A 12,602-nucleotide genomic window follows, 5' to 3' on the forward strand; every position below is an offset into this window, starting at 1 on the left:
TTCTTGAACATGGTGACCCACATGTGCCAATCATGGATATGAAAGAAAATTTGGAAAAAGAATTTTTTACAATGCCCCCCTGAGGTATAGACCGATGTTTTGACCAGTCAGTCTAGAGGGCATTATAAATTAATAAAAAAATTCAAAAAATATAAAACCTTTGGAACCCACCTTTTTTGTGCAATAGATCATGTGTGCAAAAGTTGAGGTCATTTGGAGGTGGTCGAAAAAATGACCGCATTCCGGAGGGGCCATTTGGTTAGTTTGGAAAAATGTGATTTTTCCCACCACCTCCAAATCACACAAACTTTCTTGAACATGGTGACCCACCTCCAAGGACTGTCCGCTTCGGACATTCTGACTGAAGAAGGCGAGGACATGAAGGAGCGGGTGCCGCCACAATTTCTCAGTAAGACATCAGAAAACATAGTGATAGATAATCTCATTGAGGACATAATTAAAAGTAAAGCCACCGGCGACGATTTCCTTCGCAAAGTAGTGCTGGTCCTGTTAGGAACAATTATTGCTCCCATGTCGAGCAAGATTGTGCCAAAGCAGTACTACGCTTTGGTCTATGATGTGAAACGTATTTCAAAGATTAACTGGAATGCCTTCACCATGCGTGTTCTCCTTGATTGCCTTCGCATAGTGAAGAAAGGCAAACACCCACGTCAATGGCCGAAAGGCAATTTGGCTCTCTTGCAGGTACACATATCAGACCTGTTGCATAATGTCAATTATCATATCATTGCAATTTTATGTGATGTATTTTACTAACTCTAAATCCTTATATTTTTTTAGTACTTGTACTGGGAGAAGGTGCAACCGGTCCAAGGCGAATGCGCCTATAATCCCAATTTGTCCATACAACCTCTTATGAGGAACTGGACAGAAGGTGCAGCCACTACGAGAGATAGGTTCGACTTTGATAATGGGCGCGGCCGTGGTAACGTAAGGGTAAGTCATTGTGTTTCGTCTTTCTTAAATATTTTGTAACTTAATACTATTTATTTTTTATTCATCATATGTACTTCAATATCGCATGCAGATCGAAAATAATATCACCCAGGAGTATAGGGCTCAGGAGCCCGACATCCCAAATAATGCGCCTACCATGAAGCCAAAAACCAAGCCTGCAACTGGAAACGCAAAGAAGTCGACGACAGCCGCATTGTCGGAAGATTTGATGGAGCTTGTAATGAAGCCACTGGTGGAAAAACAGGCTTCCGTCCAGCCCCATAAGTCGCGAAGCTGTAGGAACCGCGACTAATGGGACCTTTAGTCGCGGTTCTGGAGGTGAACCGCGACCAAAGGCCTGGGCCCAGGGCGCTCGGTGGCCAGCTGGCGCACGTGAGGGTCTTTAGTCGCGGTTGGCCAGGACAACCGCGACTAAAGGCCTTCGGGCACCTTTAGTCACGGTTTGCCAGGCCAACCGCAACTAAAGCCCCTCCCCTATATATACCCATCCAGCAGCCAACACTTAGCCATTTGGAGCCATTCTCTTCACAAGTGGGTGTAGGTTTGCTTTTGGTTCCTCTTATGCACATAAGGTGTTTGATGAAATGCCCCAAGAGTATGAAACAAACATGACATGAAGTGTTGGAGCCACACTCCTCGATCGCGGTTAGCAACTTGATGAATCTTTGATGTGTCATTGATAAAATATGCATGTGTGCAGTTCATTGTTTAATTTATATTGTTTGTAGCTAGTTAGTTTAACAAATGCATGATGGTTAATTATATATTTTATATTATAATAATGCAGATGAATCGGCAATGGATGTACGGTAACCGACTCTCCGGCGAGTTCACTACGGGTTTGAAAGATTTCCTCGTAGTGGCTAATGCGAACAAGCAGGGGGGTTTTGTTATCTGTCCATGTGTTATCTGTAAGAATCAGAAGGGTTACTCTTCCTCAAGAGATGTTCACACGCATCTGCTTCGGCACGGTTTCATGCCAAGCTATAATTGTTGGACCAAGCATGGAGAAAGAGGGGTTATAATGGAAGAAGATGAAGAAGGGGATGATTTCATCGATGAAAGCTATCTTGCTCATTTCGGTGATACTTTCATGGAGGATGCTGAAGGTGAAGGGGAAGGTGAAGAAGAGGCACGTGATGATCCCGTTGATGATCTTGGTCGGACCATTGCTGATGCACGGAGACGCTGCGAAACTGAAAAGGAGAGGGAGAATTTGGATCGCATGTTAGAGGATCACAGAAAGGCGCTGTACCCCGGATGCGATGATGGTCTGAAAAAGCTGGGCTGCACACTGGATTTGCTGAAATGGAAGGCAGAGGCAGGTGTAGCTGACTCGGCATTTGAAAACTTGCTGAAAATGTTGAAGAATATGTTTCCAAAGGATAACGAGTTGCCCGCCAGTACGTACGAAGCAAAGAAGGTTGTCTGCCCTCTAGGTTTAGAGGTTCTGAAGATACATGCATGCATCAACGACTGCATCCTCTACCGCGGTGAATACGAGAATTTGAATGAATGCCCGGTATGCACTGCATTGCATTATAAGATTAGAGGCGATGACCCTGGTGACGATGTTGAGGGCCAGAAACCCAGGAAGAGGGTTCCCGCCAAGGTGATGTGGTATGCTCCTATAATACCATGGTTGAAACGTCTGTTCAGGAACAAAGAGCATGCCAAGTTGTTGCGATGGCACAAAGAGGACCGTAAGTCGGACGGGGAGTTGAGACATACCGCAGATGGAACGCAATGGAGAAAGATCGACAGATGGTTCAAAGATTTTGCAGCTGACGCAAGGAACATAAGATTTGCTCTAAGTACGGATGGCATGAATCCTTTTGGCGAGCAGAGCTCCAGCCATAGCACCTGGCCCGTGACTCTATGCATCTACAACCTTCCTCCTTGGTTGTGCATGAAGCGGAAGTTCATTATGATGCCAGTGCTCATCCAAGGTCCGAAGCAACCCGGCAACGACATCGATATGTACCTAAGGCCATTAGTTGATGAACTTTTACAGCTGTGGGGTGGTGTCCGTGTGTGGGATGAGCACAAACAAGAGGAATTTGACCTACGAGCGTTGCTTTTCGTAACCATCAACGATTGGCCTGCTCTTAGTAACCTTTCGGGACTGTCAAATAAGGGATATAATGCATGCACGCACTGCTTACATGAGACTGAAAGTGTACATTTGCCAAATTGTAAGAAGAACGTGTACCTTGAGCATCGTCGATTTCTTCCGAAAATTCATCCAGTAAGAAAGAAAGGCAAGCATTACAATGGCAAGGCAGATCACCGGCCGAAGCCTGCGGAACGCACTGGTGCTGAGGTATTTGATATGGTCAAGGATTTGAAAGTCATCTTTGGAAAGGGTCCTGGCGGACAATCAGTTCCGAAGGGAGCTGACGGGCACGCAGCCATGTGGAAGAAGAAATCTATATTCTGGGAGCTAGAATGTTGGAAAGTCCTAGATGTCTGCTCTGCAATCGACGTGATGCACGTTACGAAGAATATTTGCGTGAACCTCCTAAGCTTCTTGGGCGTGTATGGGAAGACAAATGATACAAAGGAAGCACGGCAGGACCAGCAACGTTTGAAAGACCCTGATGACCGGCATCCGGAATGGTTTCAAGGTCGTGCCAGCTATGCTCTGACCAAAGAAGAGAAGGTCATCTTTTTTGAATGCCTGAGCAGTATGAAGGTCCCGTCTGGATTCTCGTCCAATATAAAGGGAATAATAAACATGGCGGAGAAAAAGTTCCAAAACCTGAAGTCTCACGACTGCCACGTGATTATGACGCAATTGCTTCCGATTGCTTTGAGGGGGCTCCTGCCGGAAAATGTTCGAGTAGCCATTGTGAAGCTATGTGCATTCCTCAATGCAATCTCTCAGAAGGTAATCAATCCAGAAGTTCTACCACGGTTACAGAACGATGTGATCCAATGTCTTGTCAGTTTCGAGTTGGTGTTCCCGCCATCCTTCTTCAATATTATGACGCACCTCCTGGTTCACCTAGTCGAAGATATTTTCGTTCTCGGTCCTGTATTTCTACACAATATGTTCCCCTTCAAGAGGTTCATGGGAGTATTAAAGAAATATGTTCGTAACCGTGCTAGGCCAGAAGGAAGCATCGCCAAGGGCTATGGAAATGAGGAGGTAATTGAGTTTTGTGTTGACTTTGTTCCTGACCTTAAGCCGATTGGTCTTCCTCGATCGCGGCACGAGGGGAGACTAAGTGGAAAAGGCACGATCGGAAGGAAATCAACGATATGTATGGACGACCATTCTCTGACTGAAGCACACCACACTGTACTGACCAATTCCAGCTTGGTGGCTCCGTACTTTGAGAAACACAAGAATATTTTACGCTCGGACAACCCGGGGAAGCCTGAATCCTGGATTAGGAAGGCCCACATGGAGACTTTCGGCAGTTGGTTGAGAAAACATTTAATGAATGACAATGATGTTGTAGATCAGCTGTACATGTTGGCCAAGACACCATCTTCGACTATAACGACTTTCCAAGGGTACAAGATAAATGGGAATACATTTTACACGATCGCCCAAGATAAAAAGAGCACCAACCAAAACAGTGGTGTCCGCTTTGATGCAGCAACCGAGAATGGGCAAAAGGTCACATATTATGGTTACATAGAGGAGATATGGGAACTTGACTATGGACCCTCCTTTAAGGTCCCTTTGTTCCGGTGCAAATGGTTCAAGCTAACAGGAGGTGGGGTAAAGGTGGACCAGCAATACGGAATGACAATGGTGGATTTCAACAATCTTGGTTACCTTGACGAACCATTCGTCCTAGCGAAAGATGTCGCTCAGGTTTTCTATGTGAAGGACATGAGTAGCAAACCGAGGAAACGGAAAGATAAGAAAACGATCAGTACATCATGCGATGATCCAAAGCGCCACATTGTTCTTTCAGGGAAAAGAAACATCGTGGGAGTGGAGGACAAGACAGACATGTCAGAAGATTATAATATGTTTGCTTATCGTGGGTGTTTTTTTAGGGATCGAGAGGGGACGGCGAGGGTTATAAATGTGTTGTCCTCGCCTCCCCTCTCCGTGACGCCGTCGTCTGCCGCCCCGTCTCGCGCTCTACCGCGACACCCTCTCCCACCCCTTCCTCGCCCCCTCCTTTTGCCACCGCCCTTTCGCCACCGCCACCGCCACCGCCCCCCTTCTTCACTTAATTAATTTGTTTTTACTACATGTTTTCAGGACTGACATAATGGCGGACGATAGAGCTGACCCGATTATGGACAACTATGATCCGGACGGTGAAGCACATATGTTCGGCATCATAAACGGCGATATTCTATATGTGCCGACCGGAGAAGAAGAAGATGATATCTCTTCTTATCTGAACCTTGACGGTGAAGATGAAGGGCGCCGTCAGCAAGATGATGCCGAACAAACGTCGATAAACGACGATCTTCAAATGGAAGTAGCAACCACCTCCGGCGCTGAGGTATATATATACATTAAGCCTCTGGTGATACAAACTAACTGATTTGAATAAATATGTGTGTACTAACGCGCGCGACTCTTTCTTATTTTAGCCCTCGGCCGGATCGTCGAAACAATCGAGTACGTCATCAAAGCGTGGCGCAACCAAGACGATGAAACAAGGAGAAACATGCACCATCGAGGTTGTCGACAGTGCAACCGGCAGGCCGCTGGAGCCCCGCAAGAACGCCACCAAGTTTGTCAGCCAATGCGGAGCCATTGTTAGAGACAACGTCTCGATCACCGTCCAGGAGTGGAATGAGCCAAAGAAGGCACGAATTGATGGTTTCACTTTTGTCGATAAGAGAACAAAAAAAGATTGCTTCAAGAAGCTTATGGAACATTTCGTTCTACCTCCGGAATACAACAAATTCGATGAGGAGGGTAACAAGATTGAGGAAAACAAGGAGAGGAGGAGGCTAGTCAAACAGTTCGCTCTTCATAAGATGGCCGACGCATTCCGGAAATTCAAGCAAAATCTAGCCCATGACTTTGTCAAGCAGAACAAGACTCCGGATTTCAAAGGACAATATGAGAAACTGAAACATGATTGGCCAGAATTTGTGAAGCAAAAGAAATCGGAGCAGTTCATTCAAATGTCGAAAAAAAATAAGGAAAATGCGGCTACGAAGGAGTACAATCATGTTATGGGGCCAGGAGGGTATCGCATTTGGGTGCCTAGGTTGGAGAAGATGGAGAACGAGCTGAGGGCGCGAGGAATCCGTCCAGGTACGGAGGGATGGGACCCAAGGGCCAAAAGCTGGTGGTACGGGCATGGGGGAACGCTGAACCCGGAGACAGGGGAGTGTGTTTACCGGGGCAAATTAATTAAACCAACCCAAGCCCTTATTAACGCAATGAGGGATGCTCAACAGGGGAAGATCAAGTTCAACAGAGAGAACGACGCGCTGACAAAAGCCCTCGGGAATCCTGAACACGGAGGACGTGTACGAGGCATGGGGCACATTCCGTGGAAAATAGGGTTCCCCCAGAACGATGACCCGTACGGTTACAGAAGCCGTAAGAGAAAGATGGATCGGGAAGCAGATGTTGTGGCGCGGTTGGCATCGGAAATGGATGTGATGAAGAAAACCATGAGTGTACTAGTAGCCGAAAGAGATGCAGCTCGGGTGCAGCATGAAGATCATCCAGCGGATCTCGGAAGCCAGCAGCGGAGAAGCAGCGTGGCGTCCACGGAGGCCCCACCGGCTGGTGCAGATGCACCGACGATCGAAATTACTGCACCGGAGCCTCTGGTGGTCGAAATTACTGCACCGGAGCCTCTGGTGGTCGAAATTACTTCACCGGAGCCTCCTCGCTACCCCGTGGACGATATAAAGGAGATGAAAGAATGTCATCTGTATTATCCTATCGGGAACATGTCCATGAAGGTAGCCATCGGCAGTGCTTTACCATGTTTACCTGGAGCACTCCACCACAACAACCCCATTCAAGATGGCTATGCTCGTGTCACGGTGGAGGACATAGTCCAAGGGTTTGAGGACCTGGAGATTGACATTGCTACACCTGAAGGGGAGAAAAGACTTGGAGATGTCAAGCGCCATTTCATTCTATGGCAAAAGAAGTTTATCAAGTTTCCAGGCGAGGCGCCAAGGACAACAAGTCCACCCCCCTACGGTGGTGGTGGTGGCGGTGGCGGTGGTGGTGGTGGTGGTGGTGGCGGCGGTTCACCTACACCTCCGTCACGTCAGCCGACGCCGCCCCCCAGTCCACAACGTCCGGTGGGTGATCAGCCGCCGCCCCCCAGTCCTCGTCCGGCGGGTGATCAGACGCCGCCCCCCAATCCACCTCCGGCAAAGAAGCAGAAGCAGTCCTGGATTATTAACCCGGACCCTTATGTACCTAAGACCACAAAGGTACCGGAGCCATCACTGAAGCCTCTCCCCACAAGGCCTTGGGAACGTAGTGCCGAGGAAGTCGACGCGGCCGCGGCTGCTGATTTGGAGAAATGGAAGGCGGACTGCAAGAAGAAAAGAGAGCCCGAGCCCAAGCCAGTATTTTCTGATGAGCAAAAGAAGTGGGCTAAGTCATTTTTGAGCACACCGTCCCAAGCCGCGAAAAATCTGCCTAACGACTATGCACGTGAACTTCGCAGGCAGGCACTCATGTTCAAGGAGAACAAAGAGCGGGAGAAGGCCGAAAGTAAAAAAAGCGGGAAACAAGTTGCCCAGCTCGGGGAACAAAGTAAACAATCGATTGCCCCGCTTATAGTGGAAGCCTTCTGTCCGGATGCCCCCGAGATCATACAAGCTGCGGCAGCACAGGGATTGACTGTAACGAGTGCCAGAGAACAAGCGGCCAACTTAGGTATTACTCTTCGTGAACTGTTAGGCCTTGATGAGGCGCCAGTGAAGGAGGTAGTAATTACATATGTCAAGAATGGGCCTCTCGTCGAGCCTGCGCAGGAAAAGGATCTACCTCCACAAATGAAAGGTCTGCTGAAATGGTACAAGGGTTACATAAAAAATAAAAACGCCAAAGAATATATTTATGCGGAAGTTAGACATGAGCATCACTTCAAACATTACTATGTACAAATTGAACTGAGTGAATTGTTCCAGCTTTTCAATCTGTGCGAGCTCGATAAATCTATCATCAGTTGCTACGTTCTGTAAGTGATTTATTAATTTCTACCCCATCTCGTTCATATTGCCTGCACTATATATATGTCCTAACTATATTGTTGTGTCCGCTATTATACATGCAGAATGAAGATTAAGGAATGCAGAGTAAGGAACATCCATGATGTTGGGTTCATTGACCCACACATCGTTAATGGACATGTGTTGGAGCGTTACCCCGCCGACGTGGAGGCAGACCTGTGGCAGTTTCTTACAAAGCAGGAACTCAAAAGTGATATTCTATTTCCTTACCATTTTGAGTGAGTGTTTCTGTCTTGAGCACATTCTCTTTTGTTTACTCCATGCATGGTATGTGGCCGGCTAATCGATGAGTTATGCATGACGTACTGTGCATGTATCGTGTCCGCAGGTTTCACTGGATTCTGCTAGTAATTAAAGTTAACACCTCAGAATGTCTCGTCCACGACTCTGTGAATATGGATCCAAAGCTTTGGGGCGGCATGAGAAGAATGCTGCAGAAGTAATTATTTTCATTCATTTGCGCTCTATATCGATCGGCCTATTTCGTTCATTTCCTAATATCAAGTAACTAATTAATAACTCTCTTATTCATTTAATTTTCTTTGCCTCGTAGGGTTTGGAGACGGTTCGTAGATACAAAGGTCGGTGAATTCAAAAAAGAGCTAGAATTCAAAATGTTAAAGGCTAAGAATGCTGGGGATATTCAGCCACCGGAGACCAATCTATGTGGATACTATGTCTGTGAGATGATCCGGAGATACACCTCTGAGCGGGTTCCGAGTGATACCAATGCTCAGAGGAATAACCTCCGGTGGATGCTTAGTCCAGAAGCTCGCTTCCGACCACTTCAAGAGGAACTAGCTGGATGGTTCAGCAGGGAAGTCCTCCATCCTAAAGGAGAACACTATTACGAGGACGTAGAACTTTATATGCATTAAATCATGTATGGAAACTTGTTCAAAATTGTATATGGTCATCCGATGATATTGAATATATATTGTATATTCCTCTTGAATTCTTTTTGGTTCTAATTTCAAATTTATTTGAAATTGTACATTCATATGCATGTCTGTAGTACCGTAGAATATATGAAACTCCTTCAAAATTAAAATAAAGCACAAAAGAAATAAAACAATACAAATTAAACAGAAAACAGGTTTAAGGGGGGGGGGGGCTAAAACCCTAAACCTGCGGCGGCCTTTAGTCGCGGTTGGCCAGAAGAACCGCGACTAAAGGTCCTCCGCCCCGACGGCCACCTGGCGCCCACGTGGACGGGCCTTTAGTCGCGGTTCTTAAGCAACCGCGACTAAAGGGGGGGGCCTTTAGTCGCGCCCGTTCGGTCGCGGTTGCGCAACCGCGACTAATGGCAGTTGCGAACCGCGACCAAAGGCCCTTTTCCACCAGTGAGCGGTGCATGGACTTCATACACACCGAGATGAGGCAAATCCCTGATATAGTTGCTGAGGTGTCACACCCAAACTTTATAGTTTAGAGTATGTTTGCTGTTTTAAACCATGCTACCATTACTAAGTTTATATTTCTATTGCAGAGGTTGTTGGAGAAGTTGAACAAAGCAGGTGTCATGTACAAGCCGGCTGCTGCCGTGCCATCCGCGGAGAATGATCCGGACGAAGTGGATTCGTTCGAGAATGGTCCATATGAAAAGAAGGAATTCGTGTACAAGGAAGACATGGACAGTGATGGACACCCGATCATTGACATGACGCAGCCTGATATAGTGCTTCCCGACCATAAAACCGTACCTGAGGTACTATGTATTTATCTTTCTGTCTATAATCTTCTCGTTTAATTTTTTCGTCCACAAATGTTCACACGATTTAGTTTTCGAAACAGAAGACCCCACCGAAGCTGAATGGACACAAGGAAGCTTCACCTTTTAAGCGTAATGATGTATGTGGGGCTACACCAGAAAACCCTTGGGTGGTTGGTACTTCTACTGTAGCACCTTCATCGGACATAGACATTTGTCCATCTTCTATCAGCAAGTTCATGGCTAAGGCGAATGGAAAAAAGGGTGCAACAATCGATAAGGATGACGAGGTTATGTCCGGTAAGCGGAAGCGGACCGTTCCCAAGAAATTTGAATCCCCCTTCGCACTTGACAAGTCCGGCAGGCGTACCAGCCGTGGTCAGAGAGCCTCTGGTACTAGTACTGCTACTAGAGGTATCGTAACTAACATTCTTAATTTTTTATTTACTACCAATGCATATGATCACCATTGTTGACGTTCATATTATTTCATGCAGCTCTATTTTCGAACAATAATGTGTCGGAGGTTGTGGCAGATGAGTTGACGCTGGAAATAATTGATGCTGTTGTTTCATTTGTCGAGTTAGCTGCTAGCACTGAGAAGAACAAGAACAAAAAATTTTACTACAGTGAAGGCCGTGGCATAACTCTGACTTCCGAAAGGATTCTACCGGTACTAGGCCATAGATGGCTGTTGGACGATGTAAGTACTACTTGCATGTTCTATTTTTAAAATGCTCAAAAATCTATGTCTCAACTCTCAACATGTAATGCGCTGATATTCTATGCAGGTTATTGATGCTTATATGGGACATTTGGAGCTGCGTGTTGGTCATGATCGTTACCTCTGTCCAGCGTGGAGGTCCAAATTCCTTGTAGATCGTGTTATCGCAAATGACGGTCCATTGCCATCTAGCTGCAACATGGATAGTGCTCTGACCAAAGCTGGGGCAGTTAATAGAGTCACGAAAGAGTATACTGTGCGTGATAAGGTACGTAATGTTTGTGATTCATCATTACAGGATGGTTCATCAAGTATTTCTTTTGCTACGTAATGGTTTTTTGCACTGTAGACATATATCGCGTTGAATATCGACAATAGCCACTGGACATTTTTTATTTTCAGAAAAGTTGGCGAAAAAGAAAAAAACATGAAATAGAAAATTGAAAGAAATTAAAGAGAAAAGAAAAAAAGAAACAAAGAAACAGAGAAAAAGAAAAAGAAAAAGGACAGAAAAGAGGAAAAACAGAAAAAAGAAAAACCAGAAATTGAAAGGAAAAATAAAAAACGGTTCAGGAACCGTCTAGAAAGTTCCCAAAACCAGTAAAAAACCGGCTGGGAATCCTCTAGAAGGTTCCCAAAACCGGAACCTGGAAGTTGTACATATGGGCCGGCCCAAATCTATCGATTGGTCGACTTACGTGTGCGTTTTCGCGACTGTTTGACGCAAAATGGGTCAAATAGGGTTTTCCCCTGCAGACTGTACTCGGCTTAGAAGTTGGCACATGTTCACGCACAAGGCACAATGCACCAAGAAACAAGCTGATCTTCACGCACCAGCTCGGCTGCTTCTCAGCCGCTGTGGTGTTTTACTCAAACAAACAAAAAGATCATGTTGTGTGCTTGGTCTCAACAATTGGACCGCGCCGCGATGCACAACCTCGAACCCTCGACGCCATCCGTCAATTTTTTTTACCGAAAAAGGATTTCTCCTCGCTTTGTATTCCAAAAGCAACCAGCCAACATAGTACTCATCTCAACGCTGGGGCGAGCAACACAACAAGCCCAAAGACAAAAAAGAAGAAACAGAATGCCAACAACGGCAGCTCGACAAAGCGCGAAAGGCCCGCCACTGCTGCGCCCTCCGAAAACACCCCACCACAGCACGAGGCTCCGAGTGCCGCATACCAAGTAGCACCTCCAAAAAGGTATGCGATGCCGCCGACGCTGCTGCCCGGACAAGTCCTAGGGTTTCTCCCGGTATGCGGAGGAAAGTAGGGGATAGTTACCACCGACGCCCTTCAAGAAGGAATGGTGGCACCCGCCGGTGTCACCGCACCGGCGCCGGACGAACCGGCAAGGATTTCTCTCGCACACCAAACACCACCGCCCACGCAATGCGCCACCACGGTTGCGCCACCGCCCACGCCGTCTCACTACGAGCACCACCACGAGGCCGAGAAGACCGGAGAGAAGCACCACGCGACGAGAGCAGCAGTACCAAGGTGAGCAGAAGGGAACCACCTCCACTGCAGTCGTGCGAGAAGCCGAGCCTCCTGTACTGTCGCGGTAGTCGATCGGACATGGCAGCGGGGCATACCAGGCAACCCCTGGCCCGGCCAGGCCCGAAACAGGCCAGCTAAGCCCCGCCGAATGTGCTACAGCAAGCTGGCGTCGATGCCGCCAGCCCCGTCGCGCAACGCCGCTCCCCTGCATCCCGGGAATCACGCCGCCAACCAGGACGAGCCACAGCGCCACCCTGACGCCAACGACGATGCCGCTACCCAGCCGCCCGCCCGCTCTACGACAAGGAACCCCGCCGCCAGCTGGGCCGCCGCCGCCTAGGAGCACCCCCCGGTGCAACTCTGCCCCGCGCCGGGGTCATCGGGAGGGAAGGGCAGGAAGGCCGCCACCACCAGCGACCCCGGGGCCAGGCCGGCCGCGGGCGGGAGGAAGGGGAGAGGGGGCTGGAGGCGGGAGAGAAAGGTGCGC

Source organism: Triticum dicoccoides, chromosome 5B (genome assembly GCF_002162155.2).
Source record: "Triticum dicoccoides isolate Atlit2015 ecotype Zavitan chromosome 5B, WEW_v2.0, whole genome shotgun sequence".
Taxonomy (NCBI): Eukaryota; Viridiplantae; Streptophyta; class Magnoliopsida; order Poales; family Poaceae; genus Triticum; species Triticum dicoccoides.